At 38.3% G+C, this 21836-nt stretch overlaps 1 pseudogene; it reads right to left on the bottom strand.

Annotated features, from left to right (window-relative positions):
- Positions 1 to 554: 554 nt before the first annotated feature.
- On the bottom strand, positions 555 to 652 carry LOC114004797 (uncharacterized; annotated as a pseudogene).
- Between the last annotated feature and the right edge of the window lie 21184 nt (positions 653 to 21836).

The following is a 21836-nucleotide window of genomic DNA, read 5'->3' as shown; positions in this document are numbered from 1 at the left end:
ATAAAATCTTATGTGGACTTGTTCCATTAGTCAAAGTCATATGTGGGATCCAGCTCCTTAACCTCTACACCACTTTCTGGTCCCAATAAATATAAGGTTTGGCAACACCTTAGGTAAACCTTTTGCCCTACCAGAACTTGTAGTAAAGGTTAATTTGGAGAATAATAATGAACATTTGTTGATCACTTTTTAAGGATCAAGCTTTGGAGTAGTCCATGAACCTCACAAAGCTGAGTGTGTTTGCCCTTTGACATGTAATTTAGGTTAAGAGAAATCCCATTGGACTGGGCTTACTTACTTCCTAAATGCTGGAGTTGGCTTTTGCTAGACAGTTCAGTTTTTCTTTTTGGTCAGACTGAAAATGTTTTGCTAATTATTTTTCTTTCTCAGCATTTAACTACACTGACTCTGCTGCTAATAATACAATGTGCCACTGCAAGACTACAGTTTTGCATTTCACTCTTAATTGTCTCCCCCCACACAACCCCAGGTCCATGGTGTTATTTATTATTAAGTCCCCAACATATTTTTTTTTCTTTTCATCATCCTGTTCTAAAAATAAGGAATGCTTCACGAATTTGCGTGTCATCCTGCCATGCTAATTTTCTCTGTATCGTTCCAATTTTAGTGTATGTGCTGCCAAAGCAGGCACACTCTTAATTGTCTTTTAAAATGGGTGCATCCATCTCTAAGTTGTAAGTGGCTGATTATACTTAATGGTAATGTTTCCTCAGCACCAAGCAGAATTCTCACCTTACAGTGCTGCTCAGTAAATGTTCGTATACCATGTTGCATGTTTATTTTTATCTAATTGCCAGAGAGAGATGTGTTTGTTGGCCAGAGAGAGGCAGAGAGCAAGAGATAGAGGGAGAAAGCATCCCACTCCAATTGCTTCTCCATTTCCCTGTCCGCTCAGAATTTGGGGCATGTAAATTCAAGTGCCAGGCATGTTTCCCAACGTACTGGGAGCTGGGATTCGAACTGCAGTCCATCATGTGGGATTTGGTTCTCCCAAATGATAGGTTATGAGGTTAGCCTGCATATTTAGAAAGAAATATGTATAGGATGATATAGCAAGTTAGAAGTCAATTATTTAATATCCCTAATTGATATGTGAAAAGAGCTAGATTTAGAAGGATAAAAGGATCTCCTCTATAGACAGAGAGGAAAAGTGAATCTTGAGAAATCCTGATGACAGAAATGGCAGAAACTTGGATCTCTCTTACCGAGGTGCCCTGGTAGGAACCTTAGATAGGATGGCATTGACTTACCCTGTCACATGCTTTCCACGACCAAAATCTCTAGAGTTTTTTGAGAATAATGAGCAAATGATCATTATCATCTTTATCGCCTTCAGATTAGAAATCTAATCTATAGCCTATAGATTAGTCAAAGACATGGGTCCACATCTTCCTCTCTGCTAGCAGACAAATAATTTAATTTTTTAAAAATTGAATTGAGGTGAGCACCTCCTAGGCTTTATGCATCCCCTCCCCCGTTTTTTCCTTATAAATCTTTTTTTTACCTTTACTCAGTCTATCAGCTTCTTCCCCGACATGTGAGTAAATTATTTGCATACGAACTGCCTGAGCAGTTTGAAGAAATAGTTCATTAACTGTTTCTCAGCTATTGCTGGATAGTCTGAGAAGAGTACGTAGTTATTATTCCCGACACTGAATATGAGGCAATGACCAGGCAGTGGTAACAAAGTTACACCTAGACATATAATAAATACCTTTGTGTTTTACGTTAGAACGTTGGGAATCTGTCCTATAGTCTCTGTAAAGAAAAGGAAATATGTTTAAAAAGCAGAATTATGGTAAAAACTGTACTTTATGTTAATGCATTAACTAATTAACTTGGATTCTAACTACCAAACACCCACACACTGTCATTACGTGTGCCAATAATAATGGTACATGTTGTGGGCCAAATATGCATGATGCCTGGTAATTAAATGCTGATGGGAGATTGACAAGCACACAACTAAACCACTAAGTATCTAGTTATAAACCTGGTTAAGTACTATGAAGTATTTTTTTCTAAAATATGTTTGAATGATAGATTAGAAAAAATGGAGGTCAGTAGGAGGCAGCTGCGTTAATGTGGGTAAACAATAATGTTCTGAATTTCAGAATAGTCTCACCACTGAGGATATCCTTCAACAGGTTTTAAAATCAGGAGGTTATCACACGAATACTTCCAGAAGAAAGGATACCAGTATTGTTAATCCAGTAGCTTCTTTTGGATATGATTGAGCATAGATTTTATTACTATTTTTTTCCTTGGATCCCAGCATATCGGCATTTGTTCTAAGACTTGTCCCCTTGAGAATTCAAGATGACAATAGCAGTTCTGAGTAGCATATCTCTGCACAACATCTAGAGGACAGAAAATGTCCCTTTCTTTTATATCTTTAAGAGAGAGAAGTTTGCCAGAAGTTTTCTGGCAGATCCTTTCTGATATTTAACTAGCCAACATTCTGTCGAATGCCCATTCCTGCATGAATTATTGGTAAGTGATAAGGAAACACCCTGATTGGTATCTGTGCTGTCTAATAATGTAGTCATTAGTCACATGCGACTATTTACATTTAAATTAAATAAAATTACATACAATTAAAAATTCTGTGCATCATTGGATCCAGCACAATCCAAATGTTTAACAGTCACACAGAGTCAGTGGCTACCATATTGAACAGCACAGATTATAAATGATTTCACCATTACAGAAAGTGTGGTTTGGATAAATCAAGACACACCTAGGGCTCTAGAGAGACCCAGCATTCCTTGAAACATGACCTTCAACCTGAATAAATTCATGGCTTCTTTGGAAGTGTAAAGGTGTTAGGTCAGAAACCACCAGTGCTGCCAAAATGTCTATGGGATAAGACAAAACTTGTGAGATGTGTTTAGGGACTAGAGGCAATAGGTCTTGGAAACTGGTGGCAGCAACATGAGGAAAAAAGAACAGTTTGAGGATGACAGTGAGAATTCTGACTTGAATTACTTGATAGATACTGGTCCTATTCACTGAGAAAGGAAAACTGGAGGAGTAGCTTGGGGAGATGGTAATGGATTAGAATTCATTACGTTTAGGTCAAGATGCTCATGGGGGGAACCAGCAGTTAGCGTAATGGCTATGTCGCTGGACTCCCACATAGTCGACTGTGTTTCGGGGTCCCGGACCCGGTGGCTTAAAACTCACGCCGGGCTCGTGTGCGTGCGTGCCCAAGATCCTGAGAGGAGAATGGAGGAGAGGGGATTGCAGCGTGACCATCCCCCCTGGGGGGTGATTTCTCGCTTTCTGTCTCTATGTCTCTCTCTGTCTGCCTGGCGAGCGCACGCACCCTATAGCGGAAACCTCTCCAAAAAAAAAAAAAAAAAAATCTTCTAGGGAAGGAGAAAACAATTTTCTATTAGGCCTCGTGTGCGTGCGTGCCCAAGATCCTGAGAGGAGAATGGAGGAGAGGGGATTGCAGCGTGACCATCCCCCCTGGGGGGTGATTTCTCGCTTTCTGTCTCTATGTCTCTCTCTGTCTGCCTGGCGAGCGCACGCACCCTATAGCGGAAACCTCTCCAAAAAAAAAAAAAAAAAAATGCTCATGGGAAGGAAGATAGAGATTTTCAGTAGGCACTTGACAGTCCAGGAAAGCAACTCTTGGGTCATTAGCTGTTAAAGATATTTGTAGTTGTTGTCTGGAGAGGCTCCTACCCTCACTATGCCACCTGCGACAGAACAGGACATGACACTGAAGATGGCTTGGTTTAAGAGAGTCTTCCTTCTAATATTAATTTAAATATAGGGAAAGTTTAATAGTAGTAGATTCTCCCTTTCAATAGAAACTATTAGATTGTCAGGAAAGTCATGACTTATTTTTCTGTTTTACTTTGTAAAAATGCATCATAACTTTCCAGATGACCCATTAGTATTGATTGTTGACATGTCAGAAATAGCGTTTACCATTCCAGTATAACACTCACTCTGTGCTGATATCAGAAGTGTTGACCTTAGTTAAGAAGAAGCAACATTATCAAGAAGAAATTTCTATTAACTAAAGAAAGCTAATAAAGCTGAACTGGGGTGAGCTCGGTGACATTGCCCCAATGTACTACTCAAGTGATGCTGGATCCACTCAAAGGATTGTGGGTTTAGACCTCAGTCAACCCATTCATACTGAACATGTGCACCCATGATCCTGGCTGGCCAGGAAGGCCTGGAGGGCATCACAGCATGAAATGCTGTAGAAGGCGATTCTCTCTTGCTCTCTGCCTCTCACTCTCATAAAGGAATAAACTTTAAAAAAAATCAGAAAAAAGAAACAGTATCACTAATTGCAACAGCATAAATATTTGTATTAATTGTAGATAGATTATGATTTGTAATGACATATATTTGTTTACAAATTCAGTGTATAAGCCATCTTCATAGTTTGTCATCTGCTAAAATGGTTACGTCAGAATATAAAAGAATGTATTGATCTACTTACTAAAGAGGTGGCTAGCCAGTGCTGTCTGATTCACTTTCCTCCAATTTCAGAGCTAACACTCTGGTCTGAAATTGTCATAAAAGGCGAAAGTGGGTTACAGTGTCATAAAACACTAAGAATATTGGATCTTCACTTATTAGAAAGAATGCAACAGTTTCAACTCTCTAAAGACAGAATGAAAAGGAAAAAAAAAGTATTGAAAAAGTAGCTTTCCATTGATTTACCACATGCATCCTGCCAAACAGAAGAACAGAGGTCAAACAGGAGAATCAAAGGATGGCCTCTTGTTATCTTATATTTCTTTACTCTTTCCTCTGTGTGCTCTACAAAGTATGCTCTCTGGAAAAACCAGGCACGTTTCATTTCCTAGTCTCCATTTTCAATAATAATGGTATAGGGACCAGCAGTTAGTGTGATGGCTATGTCGCTGGCCTCCCATGTAGTCGACCGTAGTTCGAGTCCCAGACCCAGTGGCTTAAATTCATGCCAGACATGTGTGTGTGTGTGTGTGTGTGTGTGTGTGTGTGTGCCCAAGATCCCGAGAGGAGAATGGAGGAGAAGGGATTGTGGCGTGGCCATCCCCCCCAGGGGTGATTTCTTGCTTTCTGTCTCTGCCTCTCTCTGTCTTCCTGGCGAGCGCACGCACCCTATAGCAAAAACCTCTCCAAAAAAAGAAAAAGAAAAAAAATAATGGTACATAATGATAAAGAACATTTATTCAAATCATCGAGAGCACATATGCATGAGAGAGAGAGAACTCAGACGTGTCTCAACATGCCATGATTCCCTTCCCTCAGCTCTCCAGCTCCTCAGGGTTTTGGGTACCCAAGGGCATGCCTACGATGTGTCATGCTCATCCAGGGTTTTTTTCAGCTGCACGGCTTCTAACCTTGCAGAGTACTTGTGTTACTGTCCGACAGTAACACAGCGGCTGGACTCATTTTAAGTTTTTTGGTAAATCATTTAATGTTACCTCATATGTACATATATACATAATACGTATGTATACATATGATGTTATGCATATGTATATGTTTAACACAATGTGTGTATATATACACACATACATGTAGGTTATATGATACATATAATATATATGTGTGCACTTATATACTCATGCACATATAAATTGATAATTTTTCTCTTCCATAATCATATAAGCTCTTTGACAGCAAGAACGTTTTTGTATTCCCATTGCCAAGTAAAAAAAGACTAGTAATTATTGGCTAAATAGGTGCAGACAAAATTTTAAATTTATCTGCAATTTACTTTTCTCTTCTCAGTTTCTCCAGTAATTTGCATAAGAAAAGATATATTTTTCTTGATCAAGGCATAATGTGACCTTAATGTATCACTCACAATGAAAAGACTTGTAATCATAATGAAACGGTAAAACTGCAGTCTGTGTGAAAAGTTGACAAAAGCTAACATCTGCTCTGAAAAAAACCTATGTTGGTAGACTAAGTGCTGTTTCAAAACTCAGGACATTATACTATAAAAGCACCCCAGGTAGAAGCAAAGTAATTTTATGGTGAATGCTGGGAGGTTTTTTAGAAATGATAGGCCATCCTCTGCTTCTTAACACAAAGCAAACATTTGATGATCTTTCAAGGAGCTAATTATTTTTTCCTTTTATTTCTTTAGTGGGAAGGCAACCTGTGTTTAACAAAAATATTTTATTAGCTATTTTATGCAAGGAATGAGTTAAAGATACAAAAAATTTAAACAGAAATTTAGGTTGCTGAAGCCGATGTAATAAATGAAGTACTACAATTCTGGTTGAGAAGACAGCATCAAATCAATGAGCTCCAGTAACCATACATGTAGGGGAGGAATCACAGGAAAACAGGGCAGAGGGAAACTGTATGTTTGCATGCTAACACCATGTGTTCAAAGGGAGGTAAATAAACAGTTACGTATGGAGTCAGGAGAACTAAGACGGAGGATGGACTAAGGCAAACTTTTGTTTTGTTTACCAAAACATGAAACAAAGCAACAAAGACTCCAAAGTTGTCAAACTGGTAGCAAGAGTTATATTTTTTTGAGAACAAATTAGATTGACAAGTTAAACTATGAACTATTTTGCTTTATTTCAGTTCAATATGCTTTTTTCTTTTCTTCACTTTTACATTCTATTTGATCATTGTTCTAGACAACTTGAATAAAGGAAATAATAAGAAGTTGAGAGTAAATATATCAAATCAAGCAAATACTTCAACTCACTAATTTATTGACTGAACAGTTTTATACGTGTGTGTGTTTAAAGTATAACTGAAGACAGGTACCTTTCATAGGTGCATAAGAAAAGATTTTTTTTAATTATCTTGTTTCTTTCTTTTTTTCAGAGAGATTTTGATATAAGGCACATGTATTTAGAGACATGGAAAGAGACAGAGAGAGAAAGTAAGAACTAACCCCTGGGAGTAGAGTTGGCCATGCTGCTATCCCTCCTCCTCCATTCTCCTCTCAGAGTTTTGGGCACACACACACACATGCACACACATGCACACACACACACACACACACACACACACACACACTCCTGGTGTGAGTTTCAAACCACCGGATCCAGAGCTTGAACTGTGGTTGACCATGTGGGAGTCCAGTGCTATAACGACTATGCCACCTGGTGGCCCCTCTTTAAGTTATTTCAATAAAGCTGTTAAAAGATTGTATTGGGAAAAAAGAAAAAGATTGTATTGGGTGTGAGGGCTTTATGTGGCTAATTGAGGAGTATGTACAGACCGATTTATTTGCCTTCATAAACATGTTATGAGGATGGCACCTCAAAGAAGTGACTGGGTTATATATGTTGTATAAAAATCATTAAACTTGGCCAGCAGATGGCATGGAAGTTAAGGTAGCTAGATCCCACATGACTGACTGTGCAGTTTGAGTTCCAGAAACAGCAGCTAGAAAAACACACCTGATAGGGCCAGCAGGTGACATTGTGGTTAAAGTACTGGACTCCCACATGGCTGACTGCATTTCAAGTGCCAAACCTGGCTGCTTGCTTTCTCACTTTCCCTCTTTCTCTTTCTCTCTCTCTCTGCTGAGTGCACATGCCCTATAGCAAGATAAAAAAGAAAAAAAACTAATAATAATAAATTAAATTAAATAAATAATTCTTTGTAAAAAGAAAGAAAAAGAAAAGTACATAGGGTACATGTGTGCACATGCCCCAAATCCCAAGAGGACAATGAAAAAGAAGGAATTGTGGCATGACCTTTATCCTTGAGAGTAATTTCTCACTCCTTCCCCCCTCCTCCTGCCTCTGCCTCTCTGGTGAGCACACATGCCCTAAAACAACAACAGCAAGAGAAGTATTAAACCTATTTTTCTCTGCACACTCAGGCTAGTATTATTTATAGGTAGTTCACTACTGGTATATGAATAGCTGTATGAAATATATATAGTTTTTTACATTGGGATATAATTTTTTTTTTTTGTCATCCTTGATTTCTATAGGGCATGTGCGCTCACCAGACAGAGAGAGACATAGGGACAGAAAGCGAGAAATCAACCCCCAGGGGGGATGGTTACGCTGCAATCCCTTCTCCTCTATTCTCCTCTCAGGATCTTGGGCGGGCACACACGCACACGTGCCTGGCGTGAGTTTTAAGCCACTGGGTCCGGGACGCGAACCGCGGTCAACTACGTGGGAGTCCAGCGACATAGCCATTACGCTAACTGCTAATTCTCCATTGGGATATAATTTTAAAAGGGCATTTGGAAAATAGAATGGAGATATATTCTAGAATAACATAATTGAGGCTTTTCTGATGAAAACAAGTCATTTTTAAAAGTTAATCGGTAAGGGGAACCAGCAGTTAGCGTAATGGCTATGTCGCTGGACTCCCACGTAGTCGACCGCGGTTCGTGTCCCGGACCCGGTGGCTTAAAAAAACTCACGCCGGGTGCGTGTGCGTGCGTACCCAAGATCCTGAGAGGAGAATGGAGGAGAAGGGATTGCGGCGTGACCATCCCCCCTGGGGGGTGATTTCTCGCTTTCTGTCTCTATGTCTCTCTCTGTCTGTCTGGCGAGTGCACGCGCCCTACAGTGAAAATCTCTAAAAAAAAAAAAAAAAGTTAATCGGTAAGAGGCACAAAATCAGTTACATGAATTAAGAGTGTTTAAAAAGTAGGATAGTTCAGTTTTCACTGGGCATTAGGAAAACAATGGGACTACTTCAATCCTTACTCATGTAAGCTATGATAAGATTTGAGTGTTTGAGGTTCAGTGGCCACCTGGTTTATTGCAGGGGCTTAGCAATATGTAGGAAAGATGGGACATTGTCCACATAAAGTAAGCAGATTACTGATTTTCCTAGAAATCAGTAAAAAATGGTGATGATTTTCCTTGTCTGTATTAAATTTGCTACAGAAAAATTAGAGTAAACAACACTTTCAATAAAAATGGGGTGACCTTTTTCAGGAAAGGGATTACTTTTTTTTCCAGTAACACTATAGATCTTTTACAAATGAGCCTAATCTGGATTATTTCAAATGAAAAGCTCCATACAGTTCACAAGACTTTTTATATGTTACAGCATTGGTGAATAAGCATATGTCTGTGAGTATGATATGTGCACATGCTTTTCTATCTGTATAGTTTGTGCGTTGCATGTAGGTATGTGCCTGATGGTACCTCTTTTAAATTTCAAAAATTTCCAGCCAAGCCTTGCTTTCCTCCCTGTCTCAAAGGTCTTTGTTAACCTCCAAATACACCTCTACCCTGATCCACGAGCAAATACAAAGGCACAGTTATTGCTTTTTACAACATATGTCTGTGAAGGTTCTCTCCCTGCACATGTCAAGGCAACGCTCTTGAGCATATGTGAGTTATTTATCATCAAACAGATTTCACAGTAACAGGTGCATCCATGGGACCCAAATGTATAAAAAAGACTAATTTTCTTTCTTCTTATACAAGACAGTGACTAAAAGTGATAAGATAATGGCTGGAATCCTAGACAACTAAAAGCTTCCAGCAGATGTAGCTCTTGAAGCTTTTACTAAACACTGGGAAAGCATTATGCAATCATTGCATGCAAACAGGTCAGATGACTGAAAGATCCTAATGAATGCATGCGCCCATCTTAGAACAATGGAATGTATGGGCATGAAATCACCCTTAGAGGTGCTCTCGTCCAATCTCCTCTTAACTGAGGTCCCCTAAAGATAGAAGGTCTGCCTATGCTCAGAGGCTGTTCTAGCAGAAACCAGGGACTCTCTGATCCCAACCACATTCTACCTTTCTATTAAAATCAGCAGAGTCATCTCATCTTTTCATCTCTTATGTTCGTAATTTCTTACAATATAGCTATCTCCAGTCTCTATTCATACTTCTTACTCTCCTATTTTTCACTCTTGATATGTGAAATGCTTTTTGTGCTTGTATGAAAAAATGTTAAGTACACTACAAGAAATGATTTGAAAAGAACATTATCAGGCAAGAAATTCTGCGCTGTGCATGTCACACCTGCAGCGTAATAGTATTTTCTCCTGGCAGCATCCATATGATCACTTGACACAGAATTAAAAATCAGCAGCTCTGAGAGGAGAGCTGTGCAGCCCCCACCAGGCCCTCGTCACTGGTGGCTGAGCTCGAGAGCACTCACTTACAGGGAGTGCAAAAATCAGCTCTGAACCTGGCTACTCTGCTGTGTTGTGTCACTTGCTCAGACCGTGCATGACAAATCCTCAAATGCGTTTGGTGACATTTAGAGAGCACTGTGGACTCTGCCAATATGCCAAGCAATCAGAGTGTGCATGACAAATTATGAAACACATACTGTGAAAATTATGGACTCTGTCACGGTGCCAATCTGCTGCTGAAAACCTACTGCTGCTAGAAGTAATGTTGGCACAAATTTGTTGCTAAATTCAGTCGTATTTCTAATTCAGTAATGGATTGATCCTAATGGTGAGTTGCTGTACCTGTTTAGGCTTCAAACAAGTACTGTGGGGGCTAACGACATTGCTGCTAGTGTAAGTAATGAGGAGTCACATCTTTTCCCACCACTCTTCTCTATTCCTGGCTCTTCCTTACCATCCTGTGTCACAAAGGGTTTACATCCAGCCCTTAAGTCTTGGTCTTCTCAAAGATTTTTCTGTTGTAGACTGGTGTACTACAAGAGCTGTTTCACCACGCAATAAAACATTGAAGGTATTTACATTCTCACTCCATCTTCATACAAACTACACAACCCTCATCCTCAGTATTCTGAACTGAAAAGACAAGAGTAGTAGATCATGAACTAGAGTAAGGGCAGCTATAAGGAGTCCCATAAGACGAATGGACAATTTAGAATCTGGACCAGCTTAGTACTTGACAATCAGTGAATCATTGCATAAAATCCTTAAATGGTACGGTTTGAAAAAGTCCTCCCCCATAATTCATGTGTTGGAAGTTCAATCTCCAATGTAATGGTTGTTAGAGGTGTGTCCTGGTGGGACCGTTAAGAGATTTTACTCTCATGAATGGATTAATCCATTCATACATGAGTGAATTAATTAATGGATTAATGAATGAATGGCTTTTGCTAAGAGTGAGTTAGTTACTGCAGGAGTGAGTCAGTTCTCCAGAGTCAGTTCTCAAGAGAGGATGCTCATCTTGTTCTTGTCTCCTCTTGCACTCACGTGCCCTTCCATGATGTGTCACTGGGGCCATCATCAGAGGTGACCCCTCCATCTTGTACTTCTCAGCCTTCAATACTGTAGGAGATATAGTTCTTCATTTTATGAATTGCCTAGCCTGTGGTAGTCCATTAAAGCAACACCACCAAAAAATGAAAAAAAAAGTAAGACGTTAAATAAAAGGTATAGGAGAGAGCACAAAATAACAGCAACAAAATTTCAGCAATCTAGTGAAAGGATTAAAATACAGAAGCTAAATATTCATAAAAATATGTTTAAGGACTCTACTCCACAGATGACAGAGATAGACTGCGCACTTTCCAGACATCATCTCTGACTGGTTTGTATAAAAATAACATGCTAGGGTCAGCAGGTGACATGATGGTTGAGGTGCTGGACTCCCACATGGCCTACCATGGTTCTAGTCCTGGCATGGCAGCTTGAGAATCACGCCAGATGTATATATGTGTATACCCCAAATCCCGGGAGGAAAGTGGAGGAAAATGGATTGTGGTGTGGCCATCTTCCCTGAGGTGTGTGTGGGGAGGTGTTATTTCTCACTTCCTCCCTCTCTGTCTCTCTGACAAACGTACAGACCCTACATCAAAAACCTAAAAAAAAAAAAAAAAACTGAGTTATTAATATGTGGCAAATTTGTGTGTGAAATGACTAGTGTGATATTAAGTTTACATTTAAAAGTCTATTTGAAGAGTTACAGTATTTTTCTCTGCTTGTATTGTTTTAAGTTCAAAATTAAAACTTAAGTTTATTTCTTTTCTTGTGCTAATATTATTCTACAATTTATTGATAAGGGACATAGAATTTGGCTTAGTGATGTCATAATAACCTCTATTCTATATTTCTTATTTTTATAGTTATCTAATAAAACAGACTCCAAATCAGATTGAGCATTAGATGTACAAATAATAATCATAACATTTACTCTTGCCACACTAAAAAAAAGTGAATAGTGATTTCTAAACATGCCTATTTACATCAGATTTCATACAGTAGGATATGTATCTCTTTTTTTATTTTCTTGAATCTAAATTATCAGTTGCATTTATCTGTTGTCTGCTTATAGAATCTGCTTATAATGTAGGGTTCCATTAATTTTGTTTGCATTGTTAAAAAAAAAGAGTCAAAATTCTGTGTTTTTCTCTATGAATTAAATATTTTATGGAGATTTTTCAATAGAAATCACAGGGTCCTAGAAAGCATGTTATTATTTTTTTCCTTTGTTAGCCAATTTTAGTACCAATAATGTGAGAGCCTTAGTCTAGGAGAGATTTGGCAAAATCTAGAAAGTCCTGGATCTGGCTCTACCTCCATATGGATATGGCTCATTGTGAATAATATGAAAGGAAACAACAACAAAAAAGAGAGATGGAAGGAGAAGTCTTTCCAGGAGTTTTCCTGCATGGTGCATGCTGAGGCTCTGACTTCTGGCTTCTGTCAATACCAGACGTCTTGAGAAGGAAGCCAAGATACGCCCTCTGACTCAATGTGCCTTGCCTTGGCTGAAAAGAGAAGCTGACAGTACAGCTACCACCTAGGCTCTCCGGAACTTCAAGGAGTCTGTCTCAACTGTCAAGACTAATGATTGACAGTTGGCAACTCTTCCTTCAAGAGATATAGAGGAAGAATGAATACCCCATATTGAAGAAAATTAGAGCAACAATTTGGAAATAAGCACATATTTTACATCTAAGAAGCAGTGATGGAAACAGTGAATTGGCTGTGTTTAGTAAGCTGCATATTAATTCTTCTAAATATGAGAGCTTTTTTTTTTCTTTTTTTTCTTTTGGCCAAAAAGACAGTCTAGGGGGCTATTCAGTGCCAAATGAAAAAATGGCAGCTCTCCCTCCATCTATGTCTCTGATTATACAGCAGCAGGAGAGATCATTAGGGTAGCACACACGTTCTGCTTCGGGGCATATGTCAGGTTCAATACTGTGAACAGATTTAAGCTTTGCCAAGGATGCCAAGTCCTTCTTCCTGTGACTTTTCCAACAAGGAGGTGCTGGGCTGGTGCTGCTGTCAGTTTTGCAGAAAACTGTGGTGGTAAGTGACACAGATGGTGCGGCGAGTCTGACATTGCATATTATTTACCAATCAGAAAATGACTCAGTTATTTTATGCACACAATTATAAAGGACCACCTGTACCAGTGCGTGTCACCGCCTGTGTATGGGCAACAGCAGGAAGAGGGCATGTGTCTCTGTAAAAGAGGAACTGTTTTATTCTTTGTTATCTATTTTGATAATTTTGACACCAGCTTCATATTCTGTTTATGAGAATTCAAGGACATTTCCCTTCCCTTTAGGACTCTCCCTAGTGCCATATGAAGAACTAGAATTCCATATAGGACTGTCTTCTGTGGATTCCATTCTCTTCATGTAGGTTCTGGAATATCAAAATACTGCAATGTAAGGTGATTTATTTGTCTAGCACTTAAAGCATAGCATCTAAGGAAATTCCAGTGTGTTAACCCTTGGGTGTACCTCAGATATTTAGGAAATGCCCTGCTTAATTGAAGACTTAATGAGGACTTTAAATCATTCTCTTGGCATTAATAGTAAGGAAACTAGCATTCCTTGAACACTTGTGGTTGATAATTTATAGCTACTGACCTAAGTAATCTTTCCAATTTAGTCTCAGAGGTAGGTGGGATTATTCCTCTGTACAGATCAGGAATCTGAGACTCAGAAAATTTATATAATTTTCCAAGTTTACACAACTCATATGAGAGGTCTTCATGAAGCTCATGGAAAATGCTTCTTACAAAGAAATTATGCATGGATTCAATTTGTTTTGCACCAAATTAAATTCATACTTTAATTTTATTATGCCTTAAACTTTTTGAAGTCCCTTCATAAAGTTCTAGAAAACAGATTCTAACCCGGTATGGGATTCTAAATCCTGTTCTATATTCTCAAAAGCTGATTGTATGCATTCTCTCAAAAAGTGTTCTGTTCTTAATTTTAAGTTGCCAGTTGCATTTAACTTTTTCCAAAAAGAAAATGTCTGTCGACCAGGATTGTAGCTGTCCATTGTAAAGAAATAAACTACAGAAATGTATGATGTAAAAAGTGAAATTTGGCTTGTGTGCTACGCTCTCCCTGTCACTCGCTCTCTCTCTCCTTCTAAGAAATAGCCACAGTTAAGCTGCATGCAGTTTGGGGATTTCAGAAAGGTCCTGAGGTTAGTCATTTGAAAACGTACATCTGAACACAGAAATAACATAGTTTACATTCATGAAATTCTCAAATTCACTCTTTCGCAGCACGAATACTTTAATAAGAATTTTCATATGACTTTTATATTTCTTTTTAAAAATTAAGACAGCACAATCTGTACAGTTCTATGAAGCTTAGCACATGCATTTATTTGTAAATACCACCACAATCAAGGTACAGAAAAATTTTATTATCTTTTACATTTCCCTTCTGTTGCCCTTGTGGTTACACCCTTCCACATCCCTAACCCACAGCAACCACTGAGGGAATCAACATCACTATTATTTTGTCTTTTGAGAATGTCATACAAATGGAATTATAGAGGTATCCCCTTTATTTATTTCTGCCCTATTTTTATTATTTCTTTTCTTCTGCTTGCTTTAGGTTTATTTTTCTCTACCTTTTCTTATTTCTTTTTTTAGAGGTTTTTGCTATAGGGTGCATGCGCTCACCAGACACAGAGAGAGACAAAGAGATAGAAAGTGAGAAATCACCCACTAGGGAGGATGGCCACGCCGCAATCTCTTCTCCATTCTCCTCTCGGGATCTTGGGCACGCACGCACACGCACCGGCGTGAGTTTAAGCCACCGGGTCCGGGATGCAAACCGCGATCTACTACGTGGGAGTCCAGCGACATAGCCATTACGCTAACTGCGGGTCCCCCTTTTCTTATTTCTTGAGGTAGAAGCTTCTAGAGTATTTATTTAAAAATGCTCTTTGTTTCTGATACAAGCTTTTAATTATATGAAAGGAACTTTAAAAAGTTCAAGAAAAATGGAAAAATTTGTGCAAACAATGTTGAAATCCACTCACACTTTTTTATAACATGTATTTCTCTTGAACTGTTTGAAACCTTTCATCTATATTTTCCTGAAAGCTCTGCTTTAGTGATATCTTACACATTCATATGGGTTGCATCTTCAGTGTTTTTTCTTTTACTTTAATTCAAAATATATTCTAATTTCCCTGGAGATGGTCTCTTTGATCAATGGGCTATTTAGGAGTTGCGTTTTTAAAATATTTTCTAATATTTTCCTGTATCTTTTGTTGTCAATTTCAAGTTTAATACCATTATGGTTTATGAGTATACTTGGTATAGTATCAATTATTTCACATTTGTTAAGGTTTGGTTTATGACCCCAGATAAGGTCTATAATGATGAATATTTCACGTGCACTGAAAAATAGTGTGCATTTCCATGCATCAAGGCTAGAACTAAGAACCAGAGGATGGCTTAATAGTTATGTTGTTGAACTCCCACATAATCGACTGCGGTTTGAGTCCTGCACAACAGCTTAAAACTCAGGCCAGGCAATGTCTGTGTGTGTGTCCAAAATCCCTAGAGGAGAATGGAGGATTGCATCCTGGCCATCCCCCCAGGGGGTGATTTCTTGCTTTCCATTTCTCTTTGTTTCTCTGGCAAGGGCACATGCTCTATTGCAAAAATATCTCTAGAAAAAAAAAATGCTAGAATTAAGTAACTTCTCTTCACACTCTATGCTGATACTTGATTCTAGTTATTTTGCTGCCTTGAGTCTAAGCTGAAAGATATAGAAGGGAAAAAAAAAAAAAAGAAAAAGAATTGAAAATTTTCCACCAGTGTGTTGGTACTTCAATTCTGGTCTACTACAATTTGCCTGCTATTTATTAACTTTTCAATCTCTTCAAATGACTGTTCCAGGCCTTCTCTCTAGATATTGTAAAGGCATTTTGTGGGAAAGAATGAACAAAATGTGCTTATTTCATCTTACCCAGTCAGTTGTTACTGGAGAGTAACAAGAGAGACAGTGAGAGGGAAAGTGAGAAATTTCCCCCACCCCTGGGGGATGGTCAGGCTGAAACACCTTCTCCATTCTCCTCTCTGGATTTTGGGTGCACCATACATGCACACATGCTCTCGGCGTGATTTTCAAGCTGTAAACTATTCTCCATTCTCTTCCTAGGATTTTGGTCACATCATGCACACACAGATGCTCATGGTGTATTTTCATGCTGTCAGGCCTGGGATTCGTACTGCAGTTGGCTAGCATTTAACTACTATGCCACCTATGACACCTGCTGGCCCCAACACCAGAATATCTTAAGGTGAATGTTAATGAACTAATTCATTATTATTTATCCTACTTTCAAAAGTCACTCATATTTAATTTTAGGTTAAATCCTTTATTTGTGGAAAGTGATCTTTTATTAATATATATTGATTTAGAAATATCTGTTTAGCAACTGTTACATATTGACACCAGCCACTGAAGATATATCAAAGAACAAACACGAAAATGATGCTTGCTTACATTAGGTTTACATCTTAGTAGGAGGAGATAAGAAATATTCTACTAAAAATATATTACATGTCAGGGGCCATCAAAAGGCTTAGCGGTTACATCGCTAGATTCCCACATGGCCGACCGCCATTTGAGTCCCAGAACTTGTGGTTTGAAACTCACTCTGGTCTCATGTACATTCTTGGTCCAAGATCTCAGGAGAATGGAGGAAAAGAGATTATGGCATGGCCATTCCCTCTTACTGTCTCTGTCTCTTTCTCTCTCTGCCAAGTACACATGCCTTAAGGCAGAAAAACACCTCTACAAAAAAAAATTACATGTAAGAGGGTTGGTGGTAGGCTCAGTAAAGAAAAATAAGGTGCAGATAGATGGTTTGAAGCACTATGGGAAGAAATCCTGCAATTTTTATAAAGATTGTGAGAAAAGTTATCACTGAGACAGGGATACGTAAAGATAGGAAGATTATGCACATTGCAATCATCCTCTTTAAAATTTAGATTTGGAACAGATGAAGTTGAGACAAGTTATATATATTAAATACAATTCTCTCTCCCTTTGGAAAGTATAGTTACCTCAATTATGGATGCTTTATATTTTTGCATAAATTATTTCTGAGAAAGTACATACAACATAAAGACTTTTTTTTTTACTATTTTTTTTTTTTAGAGAGGTTTTTGCTATAGGGCATGTGCGCTCACCAGACAGACAGAGAGAGACAGAGAGACAGAAAGCGAGAAATCACCCCCCAGGGGGGATAGCCATGCAGCAATCCCTTCTCCTCCATTCTCCTATCAGGATCTTGGGCACGCACACACATGCGCCTGGCATGAGTTTTTTAAGCCACCGGGTCCGGGACTCGAACTGCGGTCGACTACGTGGGAGTCCAGTGACATAGTCATTACGCTAACTGCTGGTCCCAACATAAAGACTTTTTAAAATAAGTCATTATATTATTAAAGTCATGTGTTGGAGAAATCAATTTTAGACTAAAGTCAGACAAAGGCACACTTGATAATGTATAAAACTAAATTGAGTTGCCCACATTGTTTTCTGTGGAATATAGGCTAGTTCCTGAGTTATTAAATTTCTATGATTTGACATGGACAAGGCAATATTTTTTCTCTCTAACTAAATTCAATAGCTTTAAGTTCTGAGATTAGTTTATCCATACAAATGATCACAGGGGGAAATTTATGAAATTAACTTTGTTATAAAGTTTTAAATAACAGCTGTGTGTTTTTAATGCCAGTGAACCCCTACAATGTCAGTACTGAATGCCGACTCCACACATAGTCTTTAGTTGCTGGTATATCTCACTTCACCTTTTGTCAGGAGCCCTAAGAGCAATATGGGCAATGCTAGGGCAAAGTTAGTTTTCACTAACATGGGTAAAATGACATGTCCAGAGGTTGCCTTTTGCCATTGCTATGTAATTCTAATTGACTCCCTGGGGAATCTCAGTTGGGGCTGCTGAGGGTCAAATTCAGATTTGGAGTTGTGAGTGAGTAACTGATGACAGAGGGTGACTCACTGTGTTTTTGACTTGGAAGTGTTGAGAGTAGGAGGTTATATAAGGCCAACTGTCATTATTCTGAAGGCCCAGTGGAACTTACACATTGGTTACCAGCTTCTACCTTCAGTGAATTTAAGTATTGATTTTTAAACAGGAAAACACCTGAAATTTATTATCCAGCAGGCTATAATTCTTTCAAAAACAAAATATTAAAGGGTAACAATAAAAAACATATGTATACTTGTACACACATAGTTTGAAAATACAAGAAATATTTTTTTAATATTTTTAAGTACACATAAGTATATTACCCGAGAACACATGTCTTTTGTGGAGTGTCGCATGATATTTAACATTTAAGTGCTGTACCAAATAGATGATGTTGCTTTTGGGCACTCTAATATTCTGTTTTTATTCTTGAACACAGACTATATAGTCTTCATATGTGGCTATAAAATTAAGAAATTAATCTAGCATTAAATTCTTTATCCTACTCTAAGTTTTTATTAAAGTTAATCATATTCTTAAATGTCTGTACAATGACTGAAAGACTACGAATTTCTTTCTGATATAAGTCATTTCACAAATTAAAGGGTGCGTACAGTCACCAAGAGACAAAGAGAGTAGAAAGAAGCACACTCCAATGGTCACAATTCAAACCCGTCTTTTCCATTTCTCCTTCCTTTTGGAATTTTGGGAAAATCATGGACCCAGCATATTTTTCAAGCTACCAAGTCCAGGACTTGAACTGCATGGTTGACCACGTAGGGTCCTGTTGCCTTGATTACGAGGTCTGAGAGCCATTCAGCTAGTTAACTTTGATGCAGCCTATTTCTAAAATTTCAGCAATCTTTGATACACAAATGTATTTTAATTTATTTTATTTTAGTTTAGTTTAGTTTAGTTTTCTGCCATAGGGCATGAGTGCACACTAGATAGAGCAAGACAGAGAGAGGGAAAGTAAGAAACATCCCTCAGGAGGATGGCTATGCCATAGTCCCCTCTTCCATTATTCTTTTGAGATTTTGGGTGCACACACACACACACACACACACACACACACACACACATACAACTGCCCAGAATGCTTTTCAAATCTGAGTCTAGGACTTGAACTACGATTGGCCATGTAGGAGTCCAGCATCTTAACTACCACTCCAGCTGCTGGACCCTATTTTGTCTAATTTTTAAAAAATATTTACAGTAACTCAGTAGTATTATAGTAGAAAAAGAAAACAAAAGACTAATTAAATTTATGCTTAAGATCATTCTGTATTTTACCTTAGTAATCAGAGAGAATAATTCTTAATTGGCATAGAAAGGACATTCTTGAACACAATAAAAACCGTATATGATGAATCCATAGCTAATATTATACTGAATGGGAAAAAGCTGAAAGCTTTTCCACTAAAAACTGGAGCAAGACAGAGAGAGAAAAGGAAAGTGAGAATGCACCCCCCATGGGGAATAGCCACAGTGCAAGTCTCTCTTCTACATCTCTCCTTTTGAGATTCTGGACACACATGCACATACTTTCAGTGTGTTTTTTCAGGCTACTAGATCTAGGACTCAAACCACACAGTCAGCCATGTGGGATCCAGCCACCTCAATCACCATGCATGGGTTAGTCCCACATTATTGATTTCTATATGTTGATTCAATGAAAGAATTAAATAAAAAGAATCTTTATATTATTTAATTTCAGTAATAGTTCTAAACTAATTCTTGGGTACTTCATCGGGGAAAGAGGAATATGACATATTTAATTAAGATATTTGTGTGTGCATGCATGCATGCCCAAAATTCCAGGAGGAGAATGGATTGTGGTGTGGCCATCTCCCTGAAGGGTGTTTTCTCACTCTCCTTTTCATTGTCTCTGTCCTTCTATAGCAAGCATATGTGCCCTATAGCTAAAACCTTTAAAAAGTAATAAATAAAGAAATATCTAAAATAGGTCTATTTTGTTTCTTGCATACTACTTTATAAATATTGTTATGACTGGTTTATTTTAGTCTCCCTATGTTAGTTAGAAGTAGCAAACACAGGTCAGACAGTGGTGCAGCGGGAAAATACAACACTCTATAAGACTGATCCATGTGGAAAGGTTCCTGGTTCACACTCAAAGAACTCCCTGAAACACTCGAACACACATGCCCATAATCCACAGCTGACTGAGGCTGGGATGAATAATTGTTTAAGACCCCATTGGGTATTCTGTCTTTCTCTTTCTCTCTCGCACATAGAAGAAGCTAATAAGCAGATAAAGAAGAAGTAAAGATAAAAAGCAAAATGAAAAAAAAAAGTTCACTCCATGTTTTAGTTTAGGAGGTTTTACATCAATAAAGACGAGTAAATAGTCGTAATATATTAGAAAATTAAACAGACTCATTGAGAAAATTAAGGAAAAGTTAACATTAATATAAAATGTATAGTAAGAGTTGGCACTGTACATTATCCTGTGGGAAAGAGAAACAAAATTCTGTCATATTAAAAGGTCCTTGTCCATAATGTTAAGTATTTAAGGAATGATAACAATTTACAAAATTTGAACACGATTTCAGTATTAGTAATCCTCACCTCTCTCATTTGGTTTTCCATGTTTGTGTTAAAGATCTTTCTTTATAGTCTACATATTTCTTTTACACAGTCTTGTTTAATATTTTCAAATTGCAGGTTTAAAAATTCACCAACCATAGGAACCAGCAGTTAGCGTAATGGCTATGTCGCTGGACTCCCACGTAGTCGACCGCGGTTCGTGTCCCGGACTCGGTGGCTTGAAACTCACGCCAGGCATGTGTGCGTGCGTGCCCAAGATCCCGAGAGGAGAATGGAGGAGAAGGGATTGCGGCGTGACCATCCCCTCTGGGGGGTGATTTCTCGCTTTCTGTCTCTATGTCTCTCTCTCTGTCTGTCTGGCGAGCGCACGCGCCCTCTAGTGAAAATCTCTCCAAAAAAAAAAAAAAATCACCAAACACACCCAATGAGTTTTTTTAAATTTGCATCTACAGAATAGAAAATATTGGGGTACCTTGCGTGCATTATGTTAAGAATAAGCTTTAGGGAAATATTTGCTTTACTTACATATAATGGATTACAAAAGAAAATGAAATGTTTTTACTGGAGATTTTTGACAAAATATTGCTGAAAAGTCCTGGAAAGATGAAAGGCAGTTGAGTAATATTGTGTGTATACTCTTGTTTTTCTGTCAGAAGTTTATTTACTGTACTTTATCTATATTTTGAAATACACCAATGAATATGATCAAGTGGCCCACTTTTGACGTTGCAATCAAGATTTCACTGGTGGTTGATGCATCCCCTATAAAGATGAAAAATGAAGTGTTAGACTTAATCATTTTACTGTCAGAGATCTATGTATCAATCAGTGAAAAACATCCTTAGGAGAAGAAACTGGCTATTACTTAATTAGCACTGGCTCACGCCAGGCATGTGTGCGTGCGTGCCCAAGATCCCGAGAGGAGAATGGAGGAGAAGGGATTGCAGCGTGACCATCCCCTCTGGGGGGTGATTTCTCGCTTTCTGTCTCTATGTCTCTCTCTCTGTCTGTCTGGCGAGTGCACGCGCCCTCTAGTGAAAATCTCTCCAAAAAAAAAAAAAAAATCACCAACCACACCTAATGAGTTTTTTAATATTAGCATCTACAGAATAGAAAA

This window comes from Tupaia chinensis, unplaced genomic scaffold, assembly GCF_000334495.1.
Source record: "Tupaia chinensis unplaced genomic scaffold, TupChi_1.0 Scaffold140301_1, whole genome shotgun sequence".
Taxonomy (NCBI): domain Eukaryota; kingdom Metazoa; phylum Chordata; class Mammalia; order Scandentia; family Tupaiidae; genus Tupaia; species Tupaia belangeri.
The sequence above is the reverse complement of the archived record's forward strand: the minus strand, read 5'-3'. Positions and strand labels throughout refer to the sequence as shown.